This window comes from Lonchura striata, chromosome W (assembly GCF_050655825.1).
Source record: "Lonchura striata isolate lonStrDom1 chromosome W, ASM5065582v1, whole genome shotgun sequence".
NCBI lineage: Eukaryota > Metazoa > Chordata > Aves > Passeriformes > Estrildidae > Lonchura > Lonchura striata.
In genome coordinates, this window is record NC_140743.1 from 14,934,566 (window position 1) to 14,957,181 (window position 22,616).

The 22,616-nt window shown below is 43.9% G+C and overlaps 1 protein-coding gene and 1 pseudogene across 5 annotated transcripts in view; both read right to left on the reverse strand.

Moving 5' to 3' along the window:
- The window catches only part of LOC146763083 (SMAD family member 2-like), a 151,677-nt gene that overhangs the window by 97,294 nt on the left and 31,767 nt on the right, over positions 1-22,616 (reverse strand). The gene's annotated exons all lie outside the window — the stretch shown is intronic.
- On the reverse strand, positions 18,409-20,759 carry LOC146763085 (uncharacterized; annotated as a pseudogene).

Below are 22,616 nucleotides of genomic sequence, written 5' to 3' on the forward strand. Positions count from 1 at the left end.
AGCCTGAAGTTTGACTGTCTGCTACAGTCCCTTTAAAATAAATAGCCTCTGAAAAGTTGCAACAGAAAGAAAAGAATCCAAGTTCACCAAACTCCTGGTTTTAAGTATAGGTGTTGTGATTTAAACTACTAAACTTAGCTGATACAGTCACAAGTCTGGATTGAGTGCTTAAGGGAAGAGAAGTGAAGTAGGTATTTTTATTTCCCCTCCCTACACAGGGAAAATTCAGTAGTGCTATGAAACAAGAAGACATAAACATAGGTGTGGGCTACTGATGAAGGGAATTAATGGTTCTTGTCCCCTTCTTGCCTGTCCCAAACACCTCACTTTTAGTGCCATTCCAGGGAGGCTGAAATGTTCATGTAATTCAGCAGCAACCCAAATCAATAAACTGGCTATCTGACCACAGAACATACATGGCAGAAAATTTAACTTTTGAGAGCTACTTTTAATCTAGATCACTTCTATTCACTGTAGAGCTACATGAGCACTACAAATCAGGAATAAGACTATAATTGTGGACAGCAACCTGCATTTATCACAAATAAAATTGTTAGATAAATATGGCCTTTGACATTTTACTGATTATGGACACAAGTAAAATCTTGTAGTAGAGAACATTTGTCTAGTAGAGAGGAGCAGAGTGTCAGACGAGAAGGACCATTCTCTGATTTAGATCCAGCTCTTCAAAAGAGCCAGCTCTCCTGAACAAGTTACATATATCTCAGACACAGGCAGCATCACAGATCTCTAGAAAGCGGACAAAGAGGGATCCTGAGAAGCACTTATATCAGCAGAGCATACAGCCTCTCTTTTTCACATTCCTAAGATGTCTCTAGGATGGTAGACTGCCAAAAGCTGCATAATGATTGAAATAGTTGCCCTGAAGACACATAAGGCGCCTGTGGGATGCCAGGGAGCATTCCAACATTGTACTGTGTCCTTAAATATTCACCACTGCTGCTTGTAAGACAGACCATCATATAGATTAAATCAGAAGAACAATCAGCAGACACAAAGCCTGCTGCATATTAATTGACACAGTCAGCTCATTACCTTTGAGCAATGGATCTTTTATACAAAGCAGTGCTCCAAAGCTGACACTGTTACAGATTACACATTCCCAAAATTGTGGGGTGCATCACTGGTGAAAGCATGACATGCCACACATTTGCTGCACAAGACTTAAGATAGCACATGCAAAAGTGAAATTTCACAGTTCCTGACAAAGCATGATGAATAGGAACAGTTGTCCTGGTTCAGAGCAAATTTGGGGAAAGAACCCCAAAAGGGTTATTTTAGGAAAGAAGATTCAATTGGCCCCTCCCCCCAACCAGTTCAGGAAAGATACCTCTTTGGAGAAAAAGTGGAAAAACCCTGTTTATTAAACAAGCAAACTTAAACAATATTAAACAATAAAACTTCTTGCCACTCCAAGAGAGAGACAAAGTCAGAAAAATCCCCCGGGCTGCAGCTGGGCTCACTCAGTCTCTGATCAGTCCCTCCGGCGCTGGAAATGCCACAGCCCAGGCCTGGCCCGATGGGCCACAGGTGCTGCTGCTGCTGGTCTCTCCTGGTGTTCAGTCCAGAGCAGGTCCAAAGAATAGGAAAAAAGCACAGTCCAGGGAACTTCTTTGCCTCAGCTAGCTAAAACTAACTAGGAAAAAGCAAAGGAGAGCTCTGTCTCGCTGTCTGTCCGTCCGCAGACAACACAGTGCAGGAGCAGGAATGTGGAGGAGCGAGTGCAGTTCTTGAAAACAAACTCCGCGCTTCTTCACCCCCCCTTCACTCCTGGAACAAGTCTTAAAGGTGTAGAACTTATTATTTAACATAAACAGGGCAGACGATTGGGGATAAAGGCATCATACAGTCAACCTAGGACAACAGTATTTTATATTGCTAACCTCTTCTCTCTATAAATATTCAAACTATCAAAGCTGACAGCATATTTTATAACCTACAGAAAGACAAACAGTATCCTGAAGTGACTGCAACAGTCATAGGTTACAATGAAGCTCAGGACAATATGGAAGGAAGGCAGGCCAGGAGGTACAGAAAAAGTGAACAGTTAGAAGTTAGAGCAAAACTGTTCTAGCATACAGCAGCTTACATGACATGCTATCTTCCAGAATGTGTCTGCTTAAAGTTAGGATTAATAGAAATCTTTTACTGGTTCATCTACACTATGACTATACTCAATTCCAATAATCCACAATCAAACACAGAAGAGCCTGCAGGAAATCAACCCATACAATCAATAAAGTTAGCAGTTATGGTTTGACATGGAAAAAGAATTTTCTCGGAAGGAAGAGGTCAATCCAGTCAGGGGTCAGGGTTGGATATTGACACCTGGAGTGACCAATTGAAGGCGGATACGCCTCTGAGAACACAGAGGGGTTAAAAGCAGAATTCCCAGGAGAACTCTCTCTCTCTGGTTCCAGTCAGGGTGCAGTCCAGGACTCTCTCCTGCCTAGCCTGTGGCTGGGTGGGGGAGGGGAAGCCATGCGGCCAAGCTTGAGGTAGGCCAAAGGGTGAAGGGACTGGAACCGGGCTGGCCCCTTGCAGATGGAAGGGATGTCTGCGTTCCCCCCCAAAGTCGAGAGAGAGAGAGAGAGAGAGAGAGAGAGAGAGAGAGAGAGAGAGAGAGAGAGAGAGAGAGAAAGAGACAGCAAAGGTTTGTCAGCAGTACACCGCAGGGAAGGAGAAGAATGGGGGGCCTGCAAGGCCGCAAGATGACCAGCTGTGGGAGCTGGAGATCTGGGCAGCAAGCCATCCAGGGAGTCAGGACTTTTAACCCTTCCTTGAGAAATGAAAGCTTTGTGAAAACATTATTCCTCCTCAGTTTGAAAGAGAGGAAGAGAGACAGCCTGGACCTGGGATGTTAAGGAAAGAAGATTGGGGGGGAAGATGATGGAGTGGCTTTTGGCTGGACTTTTTCTTGTTAGCCATAGACTGAACCGATTTTCTCCTCCAAGAGAGACTGTACTTTAGGAGGATGCCGGTCAGCCAAGAGACCTGCTTCAGCAGCTGAGAAAAGACAGGATTGGAGCAAACAGAGAAAAGTTGGGGAGGTTGGTGGTGGTGCCCTCTGTCTTCAGAGAAGAAGAAGAGAAGAAGATCTCTGTTCCTGAGACCCTCGGCCCCAGGGGAGGAAGAAAATAGGGGGGACTGTGGTCCCAAAAACCGAAAAACTGAACTGTTGTTTTTTCCCCTCTTGGTAAAGCATCCTTGAAAGGAAAAATCCTAAAAGCAGTCTGTCCATCCATGCATTGGTGGTGAGAGCACTGTACATGGAAAGGAGAGTGTTACCATGGCAAACTTTTTCTCCAGGCAGTGCCATGTGTGACATGGAAACACAAGAAGTGGCAGCTGTGTTTCCTGGGGGTCTATGGTGCAAGGGAGACTCCTCTCTCTCCTGATGGACTTAGTATTGATTATATTGAAGGGTGAATACTTGATTAAGGGTCTAAGTCGTGTCTCACTGTGGTTTGTTGGAGTTGGGTGGTAGGAGGAGGAATGCTTTGAAAGGTTTTCATTTTGGATTTTGTGTGTGTTTTTCTTTCTTTTTCCTTTCTTACTAGTAGCTTAATAAAGTTTTTTTTTTCCTTGTTATTAAGCTTTGGCCTGCTTTTCTCTGTTCTTTATCGCATTTCACAGCATTCAATTGAGAGGTTGCAATTTCATGGGGGCACTGGCATTGTGCCAGTGTCAAACCATGACATTAGCTCAAAATAGCTTTTACTGTTCACTGGAAGAAACATCTAAGGAAATAGTGTTCTCTCCACTCTCCTGCTTACATTAAAGGCCCATTACCTGAAATGCAAGACTGTCTCCCCACTACATCACCCAGACAGTAAACAAGGCCTCTTAATATTCACACACATACACACTAAATCAGAATGAAATTCCTCGCAATCCTAAAAAGCATACTTCATGCACAGCACTTCCATGAAAAACTACAATATGTTCATTCACATGGAAGCAATAGCCTGACAGAGGGCAGACACATCTATTCATCCCAGAAAGGTGGTGCTGGAAAGGTGACTGGATTCTGAAAGATGTTTAAACAACCACTGTAAACAACCACTAAAACCTTCTGAAAGGGAAACAGGAGTACAGAATTACTGTCCCAAAATAAATAGGATGTATTCTCTCCTAAATCTACCATTCTGAAGCATCCAAAACCCCTTGTGAAGAGTCCTTTCTATTCCTTATTCCATAAAGAATTTAGGAGAATCAAGGATTAACATCTATACTCATAAGTTAAGTCTTGTCTGGAAATATTCCCATGCCCTGGAATGTGATCATTTATGCTAGAAAGCAGCTAGGACATTCCCCAGCACCGGGCCATGCCAATTGCTGTTCTTCCACACAATTCCCAGGTTTGTGAATGGCACATCATTAGAACCACTTCAAGGATATTTACATATGAAGTACCAGAAACTCTATATAGAAGTTGCTAAATATAATTTTCTTCTTCTTCAGTCTCAGAAAAAAGAGCTGTAAAGGAGCTTAAAAGGCACCAAGTTCAGTTGACAGCCTCCTCTTTACCTGAAGTGGTAGCACTAGAGAAATGGCAAATAAAACTTGAAATGCAAATAGCATCACACTTGTCAAAGCCCGCATTATACAGAAATCATTACAGAATGGTCTTGGATATTCAACTTGCTTATTTGTGAAATATTACATTGAGCCACTAAAATTTCTACTGAAACTTTCATATCTTTTAGAATTTACAGCCACTAAGAAGTTTGTCAAGTCTACATTCAAGGCAATCATCTCCATTTGGTTTTTTTTCCTGCATCCTATAATCACAAGCATTTATTCAGTTTAATCTGTCTACCCCTACATTTTCTGAGGCATTTGTAGTGCTGGAGCTGTGACTAAAACAAAAAAATAATTTTAGTAAACCATGACAGTACCCCATTTATTTGTTTTAAAGTAGGAGATGAAACTTTTCAAATTCTAGAATTGTTATGCAAAATCTTCCCTACAGATGTGAGCCTGACACTTGTTTTTACTCACATTTTCACTGAAAGACTAAACAAGAAAAATGCAACAAAAAATATGATCAGGTTTTCACTTGAACTGGAGAAGTTACTTAGCACAGGGACACAAACCCCTTTATACCAGCCTAACATTTACAGGACTTACTACCTTGACTTACTAACTTTGTCGGGGGGTAGAAAAGAGGTGCAGAATTTGCTTTGAGAGCTACACCAAGCTATCAAAACAAGAGTTAGAGCAGTAAGAAATGACCACTAGATTTATAGAATCTCATTTTCTCACAACAAATGGGCAAATGCCAATGCATTAATGTTGCTCATGGCTGCTTGTGTAAAATTTGCCTGAGAAAACAGGTTAAAGTCTGCAGATTGAAGATCTGTACCTTGTATACTAATTAGTTTTATTAGTTTTTGTTTGTGTGGTTGGGGTTTTTTGTGGGGGTTTTTTTGTGCATCACTGGTGAAGCTCCTGTGAAGACACTGCCCCATTACACTCCACTGATACTAACTTTGAGAAAAGGATCAATGAATTGATGGATGAAAGAACAGAATCCTTCTTCTCATACGAGTTATCTTCTTCCTGATACACCTAAGGTTCAAGAACAGCTGGGAGAGAAACATACCAAACATTGGAACTAGTTCAGAGAGGGTCGCAAAGACAACAGTAATAGGAAAACCTGATTTGACAAGCTTAGGTATAATATAGATGAAACAAAGCTATTAAAAAAGTTCATTGGCTTACATACAATATTGTATTCAGCACAGACAGTTCCTACCAAGTTTGCCAAATTCCACCTTGGACTTCTGGATGGCAGTCTTTGGCCTGTTTAAGATATTTATTGACAGAGTACCTGGGGAGTCAGTCCTGAAGGGCAAAGGTGTTCAGGAAGGCTAGATGTGCTTTAAAAAGGAATTGTTAAATATTCAGGAGCAGGCTCTCCCCATGTGTAGAAAGACAAGTTGTCAGGGAAAGACCAGACTGGTTAAACAGAAAATGTAAGCTGGAACTTAGGGGAAAAAAAAAGAATCTATCATCTCTGGAAGGAGAGACAGATAACTTGGAAGGACCATAAGGATGTCACAAGGGACATATATAGGGAGAAGGTAGAAGGACGAAAGCCCAACTAGAACTTGATTTGGCCACTGCAGTTAAAGACAAGAAAAAGTTTCTATAAATACATTTGCAGCAAAAGGAGGGTCAAGGAGAGTCTCCATTTATTGAATGCAGAGGGTAGTGTAGTGTCAGGGTAAGAAGAAAAGGCAGAGGTATTTGATGCCTTCTTTGACTGAGTCTTTAATATCAAGACAAGTTGTCCGCAGGATAACCAGCTCCCTGAGCTGGAAGGTAGGGACTGGGAGCTAGGTGAAGCCCCCATAATCCAGGAGGAGATGGTTAGTGACCTGCTATGCCAATTAGATACCCACAGGTCTATAGGCCCAGAGGGGATCCACCCCAGAGTAATGAGGAAACTGGCAAAAGAACTTGCCAAACCACTCTCAATCATATACCAGCAGTCCTGGTTAACCAGAGAAGTTCCAACTAGTTGGAAATTAGTAAATGTAATGCCCATCTACAAGAAGGGTTGGAGGGATGATCCAGGGAACTACAGGCCTGTCAGCCTTACTTCAGTGCCAGGCAAGGTTATGGAAGAGATGATCCTGAGTGCCACTACATGGCACATGCAGGGCAATGAGTGGATCAGGCCCTGGCCAACATGGATTTACAAAAGGAAGGTCCTGCGTGAACAACCTGATCTCTTTTGTCCCGGGTAACCCAAAATGTTATTGTATTTCATATCTATATTTGCCAAAAATTATTACTGTCTCTTTAAGACCCTGCAATGCAACAGTGGGGAAAGGGGTGGCCGGGGCTTTTAAAAGTTGGAGTATGCAGGGAGCCCTCCCTTTCTTGCCATTTTGGTGCTCTCTCTCTCTCTTTCGCCTTGTAGCTCTTGCCCAAGGCAGAGGCTCCCTTTTGTGGTTTATTTTCTGTTTCTCTCTGGCCTCTGGAGGGGGTTGTTTCAGGCAGGTTTCTGGACTCACAAAAGTAGCAACTCAAGAAGCTGCATTTCATGATCAAAAAGTGTTTGAAAGTAAAATTTGCAACACCTGTCAGCAGTGCGAAGTCTAAGCCAGTCTGGGTTTGGGCTGCCATGCATCAGGCCCTGAAAGTCCATTTTCTTCCCACCCATGAAAGGGGGGATCCAAGACAGCAGTGCCACCACTGGCAAAGTCCAGTGGGTGGCAGGCAGCAGCAAGCAGTAGCACTGACCCTCACAAACATCAGCAATTCCCATCTGCCACTAAACTGCTTCATAAGCTCCTACCTTCCTGTTTTTTTTCTTCCAGGGGCAAGGGTGCACCGAGCGGGGTTAGTCTGCCATCTCCCTTTTGTCTCACAGACCACACAGGCACCTGAAGAGCATGCCATCTTGAAGGGAGGGCTGCCACTGTCTTTTCCCTTTCTCTCTACACATGTGGCGAGCACCCTCTTGGGGAAGGAGACACTTTGCCATTTTGGGTTTCTCTATTCACAGGGAGTCTGTGGGATTTCAGCAACTTTGTAACTAGTGTCTATAACTTATTTTTTGTCTGTTGCTGTTTCATTTTTTAGTAAACTTATTTTTTCACTTATATCTACTTTTATTAGTTTCTTCTTATTGGTGGGAAGGGATTAATTAAAACTAAAGAGGTAACTCATTTGCGCCCACCTTAAATTGTCCTAAACCAAGACACCTTCTATGACAAAGTGACCCACTTAGTAGATGAGGAAAAGGCTGTGGATGTAGTCTATCTAGAGTTCAGTAAAGCATCTGACACCATCTCCCACAGCATCCTCTTAGAAAAGCTGGCTGCTTGTGGCTTGCATGGGTGGACCCTTAGATGGGTAAAAAACCAGCTTGATGGACAGGCCCAGAAAGTTATGGTATATGGAGCTAAATCCAGTTGGTGGCCGGTCACTAGCTGTGTTCCCCAAGGCTCAGTTTTGGGGCTGGTCCTGTTTAACATCTTTATTGATGATCTGGATAAAGGGGTTAAGTGAATCCTCAGTAAATTTGCAGACAATACCAAGTTGGGTGTGAATGCTGATCTGCTCAAGGGTAAGAAGGCTCTGCAGAGACATCTGGATAGACTCAATCAATGGTCTGAGGACAACTGCATGAGGTTCAATAAGGCAAAGTGCTGGGTCCTGCACTTGAGTCACAGGAACCCCATGCAGTGCTACAGGCTGGAGGAAGAGTGGCTTGAGAGCTGTTTGGCAAAAAGGAACCAGGGGGTGCTGGTTGACACTTGGCTCAATATGAACCAGCAGTGTGGACAAGAAAGCCAATGGCATCCTGGCCTGTATCAGAAATAGCGTAAGCATCAAGGCAGTGATCATCCCCCTGTACTCAGCACTGGTGAGGCCGCACCTTGATTACTGCATTCAGTTTTGGGCCCCTCACTTCAAAAAGGACATTGGGGTGCTGGAACATGTCCAGAGAAGGGCAACAATGCTCATGAAGGGTCTAGAAAACATGTCTTATGAGGAATGGCTGAGGGAGCTGGGGTTGTTTAGTCTAGAGAAGAGGAGGCTCAGGGGGACTTCATCTCTCTCTACAATTATATGAAAGGAGGTTGTAGTGAGGTGGGGACCAGTCTCTTCTGCCATACCTGCAGTGAGAGGACCAGAGGAAATGGCCTTAAGGTGAGACAGGGGAGATTCAGATTAGATATTAGAAAAAAATTTTCACTGTTAGGGTGGTCAGGCATTGGAATAGGTTGCCCAGGGGAAGTGGAAGAGTCACCATCCCTGGAGGTGTTCAAGAGGCATCTAGATCTGGCACTGGGAGATATAGCTTAGGGGTAACATTGATGGTGCTGGGTGGTGTAAGGACTTGAAAGGCACAGTTGCCCATCTCAAACACTGTCAAGACCACAGAAAGAACTTGCCAAAAGCCACAGGAACAGGAACTTAAGATAAGCACAGAGGGGAGGAATTTGTGACAGGAAGGTGCTAATTCCAGGCTGGGCAGAGGTGAGATCTGGCTAGCATATGCTGGTTAATGCAACTGGACAGAAAATCCAACCATGGCAAACTGTGGTAATGTCGAGACTCTCAGTTCAGTCAAAGATATTCTCCCAGGCTTCAGGCCTGGGAAACTTAGAGAGAAAGAATGAAAACAATTATTATCTCTCTTCCTGTTCATGTTTATAGATATGATTCTCCAGAGTGTGCTATTCTTAGTTCACCAATAGTGTAAAAGGTTTCTACTTTGAGACCAATCAGGTTTCACCTTAGCGAGTCAGATTATAAAAGGACTTGCTACTTCTTAATAAACGCTCTCTCTTTTTTACCTTCTGATCATTGAAGTCATTCCATCCCATCCCTGACTCAACAGCATCATGGTAAAGGAAGCAACTGCTCATACACATATCACCCCAAGTTTTAGGAATGCCATTGTGATCACCCCATAGATACCCAAAACTTGGACTGTGTAAAGTTGGTACCCCCAGAAGAATGACTCTGGGACCCCCACAATAAAGTCCAGGGTGAAGGAGAACTCAGAGGATGCTGTTAGATCCACAGGTGGTGACTGTCTTCTGCTCTCTCCTCTTTTCTCTCCCTCTTTCTACTTCCACTTTTCTCTCCCTCTCCTCATGCATCCCTCTTTGTCTCTCTTTTCTCTCTCTCCTCCTTTCTCTCTCTTCCCTTCTCTCCCACTCCCTCTCTCCTCCTTTCTCCCTCTCTCTCCTCCTTTCTCTCTCACTCCCTCCCTTCTCTCTCCCCCTTTCTCTCTGTCCTGTCTCTCTGTCTGTCCTTTCTCTCTCTCCCTTTCTTTCCCTCTCATGAAAGACCTTTTGTTGCTCAAGGCCTCACTTGAAGAGGTTCTTCTTTCAGGTCATTTGATAGAGGGGGCTCAGAAGCTGGCTATAAATCTAGAACATCCATTTGCCAGAACTCTACAAGGGCTAGAAAAGCTTCTGTTTCCTTCTTGTTAGCTGGTGGAAAACGTTGCAATTTTGTTAACCACCTCTGTAGGCACATGACAGCATCCACCCTGCCATTTTATTCCCAAGGTCCCTTGACCTTCCTTTTCTTTTTGGCAAACTCAGTTTTCCAAAGAATTTTAATTATTTTCTTCCCTTTCTAAAGCACTTCTTCTGCCTTATTGCCCCACACAATGTCATTATCAATATATTGTAGATGTTCAGGGGCATCACGTTTTTCCAGTTCAGTTTGGATCAGTCCATGACAAATAGTAGAGTTGTGGTTCCACCCTTGGGTGTGTGGTGGGGCCGGCGTGGGCTCCATGGCCAAGGTGCATGGGGGTTGGAAGTTGACTCCGCAGGGGCAGCAGGACCTGCATCTCATTGCCAGGCAAGTCATCACCGGTAGCAAGAACAACCCAAGGGAGCCAAAAAATCATCCTCCAGATCTCTTACTCATGAAGCCTGCAAGGCTTTAGATACAATTACCGATGCTCTGCAAAATAGACAAGCACATTGCTATATTCCAGATAAACCTTTTTTCCTTGCACTTTTAGGAGAAACGCTGAGACTGTATGGCCTCATTTTCCAATGGGACTCCTTTCAAAAAGATCTTTTGTTAATAATCAAATGTATTTTTCTTTCTTACAGGCCACCAAAGACAATCTTCACATCTTCAGAGATATCTCGGATTATTATCAATGGCAGAGCTAGGCTTCTTTCTATAGCAGGTCGTGAATTTGCAATCATCTATTTACCTAGGATTAAAACCTACTTTGAATGGGCAATGCAAAAGTCAGAAGATTTGCTGTATGCCTTGTTAGATTTTCCAAGTGTTTGCTCCATTCATTATCCAGCACACAAATTGATAAAAGCTAAATTATGCTACAAAGAGAAACCCCTTATCAGTGAAGAACCTTTAGATGCAGTTACTCTTTTCACTGATGGGTCAGGACAAACACACAAGGCAATAGCTACATGGCAAAAATAAAGATACTAAAGCCTGGGAACAAGATGTTAAAAAAGTTAAAGGTTCTCCTCAGATTGTTGATTTGGCAGCAGTTATAAGAGCATTTCAGCTCTTTCCAGAACCTTTTAACCTAGTCACTGACTGAGCATATGTTGCTAATGTTAAGAGAATTGAAGGGTCTGTTTTAAAGGATGTTAACAATGACAAGTTGTGTTTTTGGCTTACCTGTCTTTATCAAATTTTGTTATACAGAACTAATCCTTATTTTGTTTCTCACATCAGAGCTCATTCTGGTTTCCCAGGATTTATGGCAGAAGGGAATGCACATGCTGATGCATTGGCATCAGCAGAGTCTGGGGAAAGGGTTGCAGCAGACATTGGAAGATTCCACTTCAGTGTTTCCTGCAGCTACCTTGCCTAACATTACTGAACTAGCTAGATTGAGTCATGCATTTTTTCACCAAAATGCACAGGCACTCAAACGAGATTTTCACATCTCCCTAGAGCAAGCACAAGCTGCGGTGGTGTGTTTTTCTTTCATTTGATATTTGTTTAATATCTGTTTCCCCCCCCCCAACCCCCCTTTCCCTGCCCCTTTCCCTAGAACCTTCCCTGTCATTCATTCTAGCCCCCTCCTCAGCTTCCAGATGTTAGTTCTGCCCTAAACTCCTCCCCTGCTATTCCCTCATTGGTTACTGTTCCTACACCCGTCCTCCTGAGTTCTGTATAAAACCTTTGCCCCCCCGCCCGCCGGGGTCTTGGGGCTCATGGAATAAAACCATCTCGTTCCCCCCCCCAAGTCCCGTGTCGCCTTCGTCTGTCCCCGCGCGCCACGAACTGAGACTGCAAAGCTTGCAAGGGGGAAAGCGGCCGCCCGTTCTCTTCCCTCACCGCCCAGCCTGGCACGGCTCGGAGTGCCGCGGCGAGAGGAGCGCATGCCACGCCACAACATATGGTAGCAGAGGATGGTTCCCTCCTTCGTCTTGTAAAAAAAACGGGCAAATTCATGGGGGCGCCCGCCTCACAGAAGAAGAAGGAGGGAAGAGGAACATCTACGGCCGTAAAAGCTCTGCCGGATGCTAAGAGGAGCTGAGCGCCGAGCGAAAAACTGACGCTCCGGGACCCTCTTTGTTCTCGCCATCTTCCTGCCCGGGAGCAGCCGTGCTGCACGGGCAGCCGGGCTGCAGAGCTTTTTGGCGGGCAGACTTACCCGAAGAACAGAGAGAGCGGTTTTGGCAGCGGCTCAGGAGAGCCTGAAGAGGGACTGACCGAGAAGAAGAGGTTCCTCGGTCAGCATCTGCAGCGAGACCACCGGAGGCTGATAGTGGCCGAAACCAAGGCTTCGGGGACGAGTCTTGGTTTAACGGGAACACCCAGGCTTCCGGAAGGGCCAAACCGAAAGAGAAGGAACATCCCCAGTTTTTAGCGCGACTTTTCCATCGAGTCGAGGAGAAGATCCAAGCCATCTCCGTCCGAGCCTGCAAGGTAAGGTAGGCTACACGGGGTGGGGATCGCCCCGACGGGCGGCTGGGTCTGCCACTTTTTTTTTTTTCTCGCGTTTTAACCCCCGTCTGCGCCCAGACTGGGGCTGTAGCCGTGCATGTCCCTGGCAAGCGGGTGGGTTTTCTTTTTCTGGGGGAAGCTAGCACTGAGTGCTATCCTTCGCCTAGTCTTCTGTGGGGACCTAGATTAGATCGCTTTTTCTTCTCCTCGAAAAAGTTGTCTTCTCTATCCTCCCCTCCCCATTCTGGGCTGGACGGAGGGGGTAGAAAAGACACCAGTAGGGATCAGCTAAGAGGGCGACACGTTAGCTATAGGAGAGTTGTTAAAAGGGGCCCTTTACACCCACACATTGCGCCGACATCCAGCTGCGTCGGGCGCCCCCCCCCCCCTCCTATAAATTTCCCCTTTTTGCTTCTGTGAAGCTCCCTATGCCCCCATCCCCTCGGACTTTCCTAAAACCCTTTCCTATCCTCCCTTGGGGATTGCTGTGGCCGAGCCGCCCCAAGTGCCCTGCCGGACACTGCTCAGGCCAAGTGCAGTGTATCTGGCACCCCCTCCCAAGATAGCGCTGGCCACGCCGCTCGGGACCCATTTCCCGCCTTGACCCTTCTTTTCCGCCCCTGGCTTCCCGCCAGTCCCATCTCTCTCCCAATAGCCCTGCACCGTCCCTGCACGAGGCTAGTCCCTATTGTGGGGAGGCGGGGTTGGATATTCCCCCATCCTTCTTCGGGCTCGTCCTCCGGGGGGAGGGTCGGGAGGGATCTTCTCCCGAGGAAATGGAGCCGAAACCCGGGATTGAGGATCCGTCATTTTGTCTTCCCCCTAAAATGGCGGCGCCCCAGTCCACCCCTTACCGATACCCCCTGTTAATCATGGCAATCACTAATTAAGTGATTGTCTGATTCCCCTATCCTATTCCTTAATGTACCCTACCCAATATTCCTTTTTATTTAACTACAAATTCCTCTTTTTGCTTTTGATTATTTTTGAATAATCTGTTTGTTGAGTTATATTTTATAGGAAAAAAGATCATCCCAGTTAATTAATACTTAAGATATTATGCCCACCTCGCAAACAAACATTCAAATTGAACAAACCACATCGCTGTCCGCTGACTCTGCTTTAAGACAAGCGCCGTTATCCGCTGACTCTGCTTTAAGAATTTGAGAAGCTAAACATCGCAAGCGCCGCGACGAAGCAAATTCTAAATCAGATGAAGTCACAAATCCTGCTGTACTTTGTACCCTTAATTTGGACTTTCATTTAGGACAATTTTATATATTCCAGATAAAGTTTTTATATGTTTCATATGTTGTAATCACAATTAGTTTATCATTTTTTTAATGTCTTTCAATTTATGTTTTTTTAATAATATGTAATGTTACAATTTGATTTTATATTAAGTTGTTTTGTTGTAATTATAATTAATTCAGTCTTTTCTGATATTTTTTAACTTAAAGGCTGTGTTTAACCATTATTGCTACAGGAATCACTCAGCTACTATATCGCTTCAGGCTTGCTGCATTGCTGCGAAATTTAAAAATTTATTAGTTATATTTAGTTGATCTTTTATTATATTTAATTCCAATAATTCCATTTAATTATTTTATTCAAATTAGATAGTTGTAATTTTAATCATTCTAATTAAATTTTTTTTAGTTTAATTTCTGTCAATTATTTCATTCTATTTCAATTATTTCAATTATTTACATTATTCTAAATTGTTACTCAGAGCAGCAAAACGGCAAGTTTTATACAGTCTTATGTCTAATTTAGAATATTACTACTCTTCCTACCCTATAAATGCAATAATGTGTCTTTCATGTCCTTTAAGTAATTTACAATGTTATCATATGATTTTATATTATTTGCATGTTTTATTAATTTGCTTAAACCACAAAATTCTCCTTCTTTTTGTAAAGGAAAAGAGGGAGATGCGGTGGTGTGTTTTTCTTTCATTTGATATTTGTTTAATATCTGTTTCCCCCCCCCCAACCCCCCTTTCCCTGCCCCTTTCCCTAGAACCTTCCCTGTCATTCATTCTAGCCCCCTCCTCAGCTTCCAGATGTTAGTTCTGCCCTAAACTCCTCCCCTGCTATTCCCTCATTGGTTACTGTTCCTACACCCGTCCTCCTGAGTTCTGTATAAAACCTTTGCCCCCCCGCCCGCCGGGGTCTTGGGGCTCATGGAATAAAACCATCTCGTTCCCCCCCCAAGTCCCGTGTCGCCTTCGTCTGTCCCCGCGCGCCACGAACTGAGACTGCAAAGCTTGCAAGGGGGAAAGCGGCCGCCCGTTCTCTTCCCTCACCGCCCAGCCTGGCACGGCTCGGAGTGCCGCGGCGAGGAGCGCATGCCGCGCCACAACACACAAGCCATTGTACAGGCTTGCCCTGACTGCCAGCTTGTCCAACCTATCCCTTCTACAGGAGCAACCAATCCACGGGGGTTGGAAAGTTTGCAAAATGGCAAACAGATGTCACAAAGTACCCTTCTTCTGGGAATTTTAAAAATATCCATGTCTCTATTTACACATTTTCAAATGCAGTTTTTGTTTCTGTACATACAGGAGAAACAGCTAAGTATGTTTGCCAGCATTTTTCACAAGCAATTTCCTCATTGGGTGTCCCTCAAGAAATCAAAACTGATAATGGTCCTTCATATGCTTTACAAGAATTGGCCACATTTTTAAGTGATGGGGATGTTCACCATACATTTGGTATTCCTTACTCTCCCACGAGTCAGGGAATGGTAGAAAGAACACATCAAACTCTAAAATGCATTTTAGATCAGCAGAAAGGGGGAGGAGCCCAGGACACACCTCAAAGGAGGTTGAATAAGGCTTTGTATGTTTATAATTTTTTGAACAGTTCTGCAGAAGAGCCTGATCCTCCTATTTACAGACTTTTCATGGACAACAAAAAAGCAAAACTGAAAGAGCACCCCCCAGTTTTAATTAAAAATCTAGAATCAGGACAAATAGAAGGACCATATGATCTTATAACAGGGGGGAAGGGGTTTGCATGTATTTCTACAGATAAAGGACTCAAGTGGCTGCCAGCAAAAAAACGTGAAACCGTACCACCCACCAAAGCCCAGTGACACTTCCACATCAGCCAGTGACCCTGCGAGTGGAAGTCGAGAAACAAGCACCCAAACGTGAACTACACAGAATCCCCCAGAGAAAACTGTCTGCCAGAAACAGTTCAAGAAAAGAATGGAGTTGTATTATTATTTGTGCGGGTGCATGCTACTTTTACCCTTTTGTTTTTATTTTTGCAGTGAAGCTTTACCTGTAACTCAAGCAAAGACAAATGTTTGGGTTTCTTTAGCCAAGTCTGCAGGCTCCGACACCATCTGCTTATCCAACACTAGCCCTGATGAACCTTTTTCAACTTGTTTAGTTGGAGTGCCTTTCCCAGAAGGTTTTGATAATGTCACTTTTGATAAATATTGGCCATATGATGATCACCACATTTCCCCAACTCCCAGTCCAAGACACCAAACTTATATTGATAATTTTAAAGTTGATAAATCTGACCTTCAAGAATTAGAAATTTTAGGCTCATTAACTATGGACACTTGTTATTTGTTTCATTTTGTGGGAAAAAAACGGTCCTCATCTAAATGTTACTCCTTATCATCCAGTTTATTGTAATATGACTTCTTGGTGTCATCAAATTAAGCTTCTTACATATGATGAACCTCACACAGATCGTTTTAACAAACTTCCAATTTGATTTCCTAAAGGAATTTGGCTCATCTGTGGAGACAGGGCTTGGCAAGGTATTCCCTCAAAACTAGACAGTGGCTCTTGTGCCCTGGGACAACTTACAATAATTGCTCCCAGTGTCAGAAAAGCAAAAAAAACCAAAAATATAAAAATAAGATCTTCCTTGGGGCATCATTATGAGGGCTGCTGCAATAGTGATTTTCACCCTTGGAACTCTGGAAAATCAATTGTTACAAGCATTTTTTTGCCTCAGCTAAGTTCTTCAATTGCATTGAAACAGCTAAACAAATTAGGGTGTTCGCTCAGTAAAGAAGTAAATGCCACCTCTGCTATGATTAGTGATTTGCTAACTGATGAAGAGGCAGCTAGACATTACTTTACAAAATAGAGCTGCTACTGACTTTCTTTTACTAGCACATGGGTATGGCTGTGAAGATTTTGAAGGATTGTGTTGTATTAACTTGTCTGATCATTCTGCTTCTATTCATAAACAGCTGTAAAACTTAAGAGATTTAGCTAACCAAATTACAACAGATGAAACATCTTGGCTAGACACTTCAGTGTGTGCAGAGAATGATGAATAAGACACTTTCTAGCATATTTGTTATTCATCAGAACGGAGGAGATGTTGGGAAGGATGAAAGTTTGACAAGAAAGTTTAACAGATATGTATGCTTGGAAGAAAGAACTTTGAATATAGAATCTGAGAACGAAATAGAGATGGAAGCAAGTTTTGACATAGAAGAAAAATAAATGTGTAGACTGAGGTTTGCTGAGCCAGTCTTGCTGGGCAACTAAGAAGGCAAAGGTTATGTCGAGTTGGAAAGAGGTTTTATGACTTAGAGCAAAGGATAAGCTGACCACAAACAACAGGATGCTTCTTACCAAGCAGAAAGATAGCACAGGCAAATAAGACATGTCGATGTGGCAAGTAGAAAAAAAATCTAAAAATTTTCCACCGCAAGAAAACTGAAAAACAACTTTAAGCTTAAACTATAACATACTAACTCATGTGACTGGATAGTATTAACCATAATATGGTAATGATAGTAGCTATGATAGGCTATAGGTAAAAGTAAAGGTTCTTATCTATTAAGATGCTCAGCAAAGAAAAGTATATAATGCATTGTAACCAAAACGAAAGTGTCTTCAGGCTTCTCTGAAGCTGGAGATGACAGCTGTAGGTGCAGGCTCTGTCACCCACGACCCTGGACTATTGTAACATCTTGGATACAATAAACTGCATTTTGAAGAGCCACGTGAAGTCCGGCATCTCTCGTTATGGCTCATACACTTGGGACAGTCAATTCCAGGTGTATTGGACACCTCTCCAAATGAAAGTAAACTGTGGCCTGCACTCTGCATCCAAAGGAATTGAGAAAAATGCATTGGCAATGTCAATTGTAGCACACCACCTGGCTGTCTTTGACTCCAGTTCATATTTGAACTCTAATGTCTGTTACAGCAGCACTCAATGGTGGCGTTACTTCATTTAGGCCACGATAGCCTACTGTTAACCTACACCCTGCATCAGACTTTGGCACTAGCCATATGGACTATTAAAATGCAAGTGAGTCTTGCTGATCACTCCTTGGCTTTCCAGTTGATGAATCAGCTCACGGATGACAGCTAGGGAGTCTCAGTTTGTGCAATATTGCTTCCAGTGCAATGTCCTGGCAATTGGCTCATGCTGGTCTTCAACCTGCAGCAATCCCAAGATGAAGGGATCTTCTGAGAGGCCTTGCAGGGTGGATAATTGTTTGACCTTCTCTGTATCCATTGTAGCTACACCAAAAGCCTATCAATACCCTTTTGGATCCTTGAAGTATCCTCTCCTGAGGTAGTCCATGCCAAGGAGACAGGGGGCCTCTGGGCCAGTCACAATGGGGTGATTTTGCCATCTGCCCCCTGCTAAGCTCACCTAAGCCTCCAATACAGACAATTCTTGGTATCCTCCTATCACTCCAGAGATCCAGATGGGTTCTGTGCCCCTGTACCCTGATGGCATCAGTGTACACTGTGCACCGGTATCTACTAAAACTTTATACTTCTGTGGATCTGATGTGCCAGGCTATCGAACCCACACAGTCCAGTATACCCAGTCATCCCTTTCCTCCTCCTGGCCAAAGGCAGGGACCCTCTATTCCTGTTTCTAGTCAGAGTACTCACTGTCTGACCTTTGCAATGCCACACCAGATGTCCCCTCACCAGGGTCAAAGGAAGTGATTTCACTTGTGTCTGGGAGATCGCTGATTGTCTTCTTGCCTCTCTGCAGCAACTACACTGACAACCTTCTCAAGCGGCCCCTTCTTAACAACTCTCTTCCCTCTCAGTTCACCAACATGGGCTTCCAGCTTAGAGGTGGGTTCACCATCCAACTTCCTCATGTCCTCCTTCTGGTCACAAAGAACCAGAGTTTTTTATGTGGCCTGTGCTTGGGGCTTCCCTCTGACTGGGGCAGGAGAGAACTGATCTCTTGGGCTGCCCGTAAAAGCTGAGGTGCTGGCCTGTAGGGATGTGGAAGTACCCAGAGTTTCTTTTAAGTTTCAGCGTCTTCCTGGGTCCATCTCTACAGTTGGCATATCCATTTTCAGGTAATACATTGCTACCAAGTTGCTGGAATATGACGCAGGGGAACTTTGAACCACCTTCCTCCACAGGGCCATTGAGCAAGAGACATCCTCTGGATCTTTAGGGACATTATTTTTTAGATCACTATAGACAACTTCCAGTACTGCTAATTCTCTCAAGAACTGGATACCTTCATCTGTAGTGGTCCACTTCCTTGGGGATTTCACAAGATTTTCTTAAATGGATATCTTGCCTCACACTTGAGAGAACCCATTTCCAAAGGCTGCAAATTGCTCCTTCCTTCCCAATTCTCCTTTCAATTTCCTGATCCTTAGCAAGGGATCCCAGCTGTTGAGCTTCGTGACCTTCTAACTACTGACTGTCGGCCCCATTATCCCAGCATCACAGCAGCCATGCAGAAATCTGCTCACCTGGTTGGCAGCTGTAATCTTTATGCGAGCCTCGAAGTTCTGATGAGATCAAGGACTGAGTAACTTCAGTTTCCAGTTTGATTTGCCTCACTCCTTTCAATTTTTGTGTTGAAGGAGCAGCTTCTTGATCTAACCCCTCCTTTGCTGATTCTCCTTCTTCCTCCTTGGTTGGATAGATGGGCAGAGTCCAGTAAAATGAAGTTTAACAAGTCCGAGTGCCAAGGCCTGCATTTTGGTCACAGTAACCCCCTGCAACGCTATAAGCTGGGGACAGTGTGGCTGGACAGTGGCCAGGCAGAAAGGGACCTGGGAGTACTGGTTGACAGCTGGCTGAACATGAGCCAGCAATGTGCCCTGGTGGCCAAGAAGGCCAATGGCATCATGGCCTGTATCAGGAATAGTGTGGCCAGCAGGACCAGGGAGGTCATTCTTCCCCTGCATTTGGCATTGGTGAGGCCACACCTTAAGTACTGTGTCCAATTCTGGGCCCCTCAGTTTAGCAAGGACCTTGAGACACTTGAACGTGCCCAGAGGAAGGCAACAAGGCTGGTGAGGGGTTTGGAACACAAGCTCTATGAGGAATGACTGAGGGAGCTGGGGGTGTTTAGCCTGGAGAAAAGGAGACTCAGAGGTGACCTTAGCACTCTCTACAACTTCCTGAAAGGTGGTTGTAGTCAGGTGGGGGTTGGTCTCTTTTTCCAAGCAGCAACTGACAGAACAAGAGGACACAGTCTTAAGCTGCACCAAAGGAAATTTAGGTTGGATATTAGGAAAAAGTTTTTTTACAGAAGGAGTGATAAAGTACTAGAATTGTCTGCCCAGGGAGGTGGTGGAGTCACCATCCCTGGATATGTTTAAAACAAGACTGGATGTGGCACTCAGTGCCATGGTTTAGTTGAGGTGTTAGGGCATGGGTTGGACTCAATCATCTTAAAGGTCTCTTCCAACCTAGTGATTCTGTGTGTGATTCTCCCTTTTTAATTGATGATATGGACCTGTAGTTCTCCTTATCCATATTTCTTTTTCACTACTTGAGCAATTACTGTAGTTGCTGTGGTTTGAGTCCCTTTCTCAGACATAGTGTCCTCAAATGCAGTTTGGGTTCCTGCCTCAACTACAGTCCTCTGAGAGTACTGAAGAGTGGCTCTGTAGGCACAGACCAGGCCCCAGTACAGGGTGAGAAGCTTCTGGTTTTCATTGGGGTAGGCAAGGCACCCTTCTAGCAGTTGACGGGTCCATTTCTTAGGGTTATTTACCTGTTCAGGAGTCAAGTCCCAGGCAATGGCAGGTGATAATCACCCTAGGAAGCTTCCCAAATCTTTCCACACATCCTGCCACCCAGGAACTGGATGGCTCAGGGCAGATTTCAATAGCTCCTCACCTAAAGTGTTTTCTCTTACACCAGAATGACATCAGATTCCACAAACCACATGATATGTTAACCGTATTAATTAATAGTAATACACAGATCACATAAGGATGAACATGGACCACAGGAGTCTGCATTATAAAACCATTCACATTAATCTTGGGCAGGCAGAAGGAGGTATAATCCCTCATTGTCCACACAAGATAGCTCCCCCAGCACAACAAGGCCGTCAACATAAAGACAAAGCACAGAACCATTGCTTGTATTAACATGTTCCCAAACTCAGCAAAAGATAAGCTGTGCAGCTGACAAACTCCGTGTCCCACACAAGAGCTTGTACTTGGTAACTTCTATTACTATAGCATGCAATATATAAATATATAAATTGGGTGCCAAAAAGGACTGTGGTGGGCTAACCTCAACTGGACACCACGTGCCCACTAAGCCACTCTATCAATCCCCTTCCCAGCTGGACAGGGGAGACAAAATAAGATGGAAAACAACTCATAGGTTTAGATTAAGCAGTTTACTAAAGCAAAAGCAAAAGCTTGCACATGTGCAAGCAAAAACAAAAACAAAAAAATTTCTCTACTTCTCATCAGCAAGTTATGCCTAGCCACTTCCCAGGAAGCAGGGTTTCAGCACATGTAGCAGATGTTTTGGAAGACAAACGCAAATAACAAATGTCCCCTGCTTCCTCAGCTTTTATATTTGACCTGACATCATATGATACAGAATATCCCTTTGGTCAATTTGGGTCAGCATTTTATTTTTAAAATTAACTAAACATGTTTGCTGACATATTGTACTATATTATCTTATATGTTTTTGCTAAAGCCAAAATCAAGAAAACAACTTAGTAGCCAAGGTGTCTAACTACAGGCCCCAGCTCTCCTCAGGTCCAGAACAGAACACAGGACCCCATATTTGATACTGTTGACAGAAAGTTGAGTATTCAGGGGAAACCCATAGAACAAGAACATCTATTTCCCGAGTTTCACTGCCTAGAGGCAAACAGAAAGGAAGTATTAACATCACAGACAAGTCCTGAAGCCTTCAAGAATCTTGCTCACAATACACACCCAGAACATGCATCTGAAGATGATACCCACAAGCGCTCTTGCCTCACATGCAAGTGCTTAATAGTTAAAGCAGTTTCCCAGGACATCCAACACTTTTTTTTCCTCACTCCACCTAGCAGGAGTCAACCATGCTCTACCATCATTTGCCCTCTGCTGAGGTGGCAGTTACCCTGCTCTCTCTCTGTCCTATTGCAGTCAAAAAGATGGGAGTTTCAAAGGCTTGAGGAACATTAGCATTCAAATAAACAGTTATATGTCTTCTTGCTGGAAAGAGAGCTGTTTAAATCCTTATTGGAATGTCTGTGGTTGTTGGCCAAAACATTGAAGGCTTCCCACATGATGAAAGACACACTGACATTAGGCTCAAGACAGACTATTATAGCATTTTTTAAATGGTTGCCACCAATGCAGCCTGCAACAGGTACAAGGCCTTCTGTTCTCTTACTACATTCACCTAATTTGAGATGCATAGGTAACAGCAAAACATTGATTTTTTGTTACTAATTGTGCTTAGACAAGGCATCAGTCTGCAAGAGAGGTACATGGGACAAGCAGAACATTAGACACTCAAACGTAAAATACAAAGATGTAGGTCTCAGATTCAGTCAAAGAAAGAAACTGAGAGTTTCTAGACAGGCAAAAGCCTGGGAAAGAGATGGGAAAGAACGTAAATAATTCTTTATCTCTCTTGTTTTTGACATTGTTTATAGTTAAGTTCTATCACTGTGCGTCAAGCACTCTGCACCAATGGTGTGGGTTGTTTTCACTTCAGAACCAATGGATTTGATCCTTGCAGAGCTCTGTATAAAAGAGCAGTGTATTTTGAATAAATCGGAGTTTTACTCTCAGCAGCCTTCTGAGTCAGTCTTCTCATTCCCACCCTGCCTCAACAGCGACACAAAGGAACTAAAAAGGTATTTTCATTTTTAACTTTGTGGAATTCATCAGTATGGACACACTTTAATTCTTTCCCTGTATGGCTG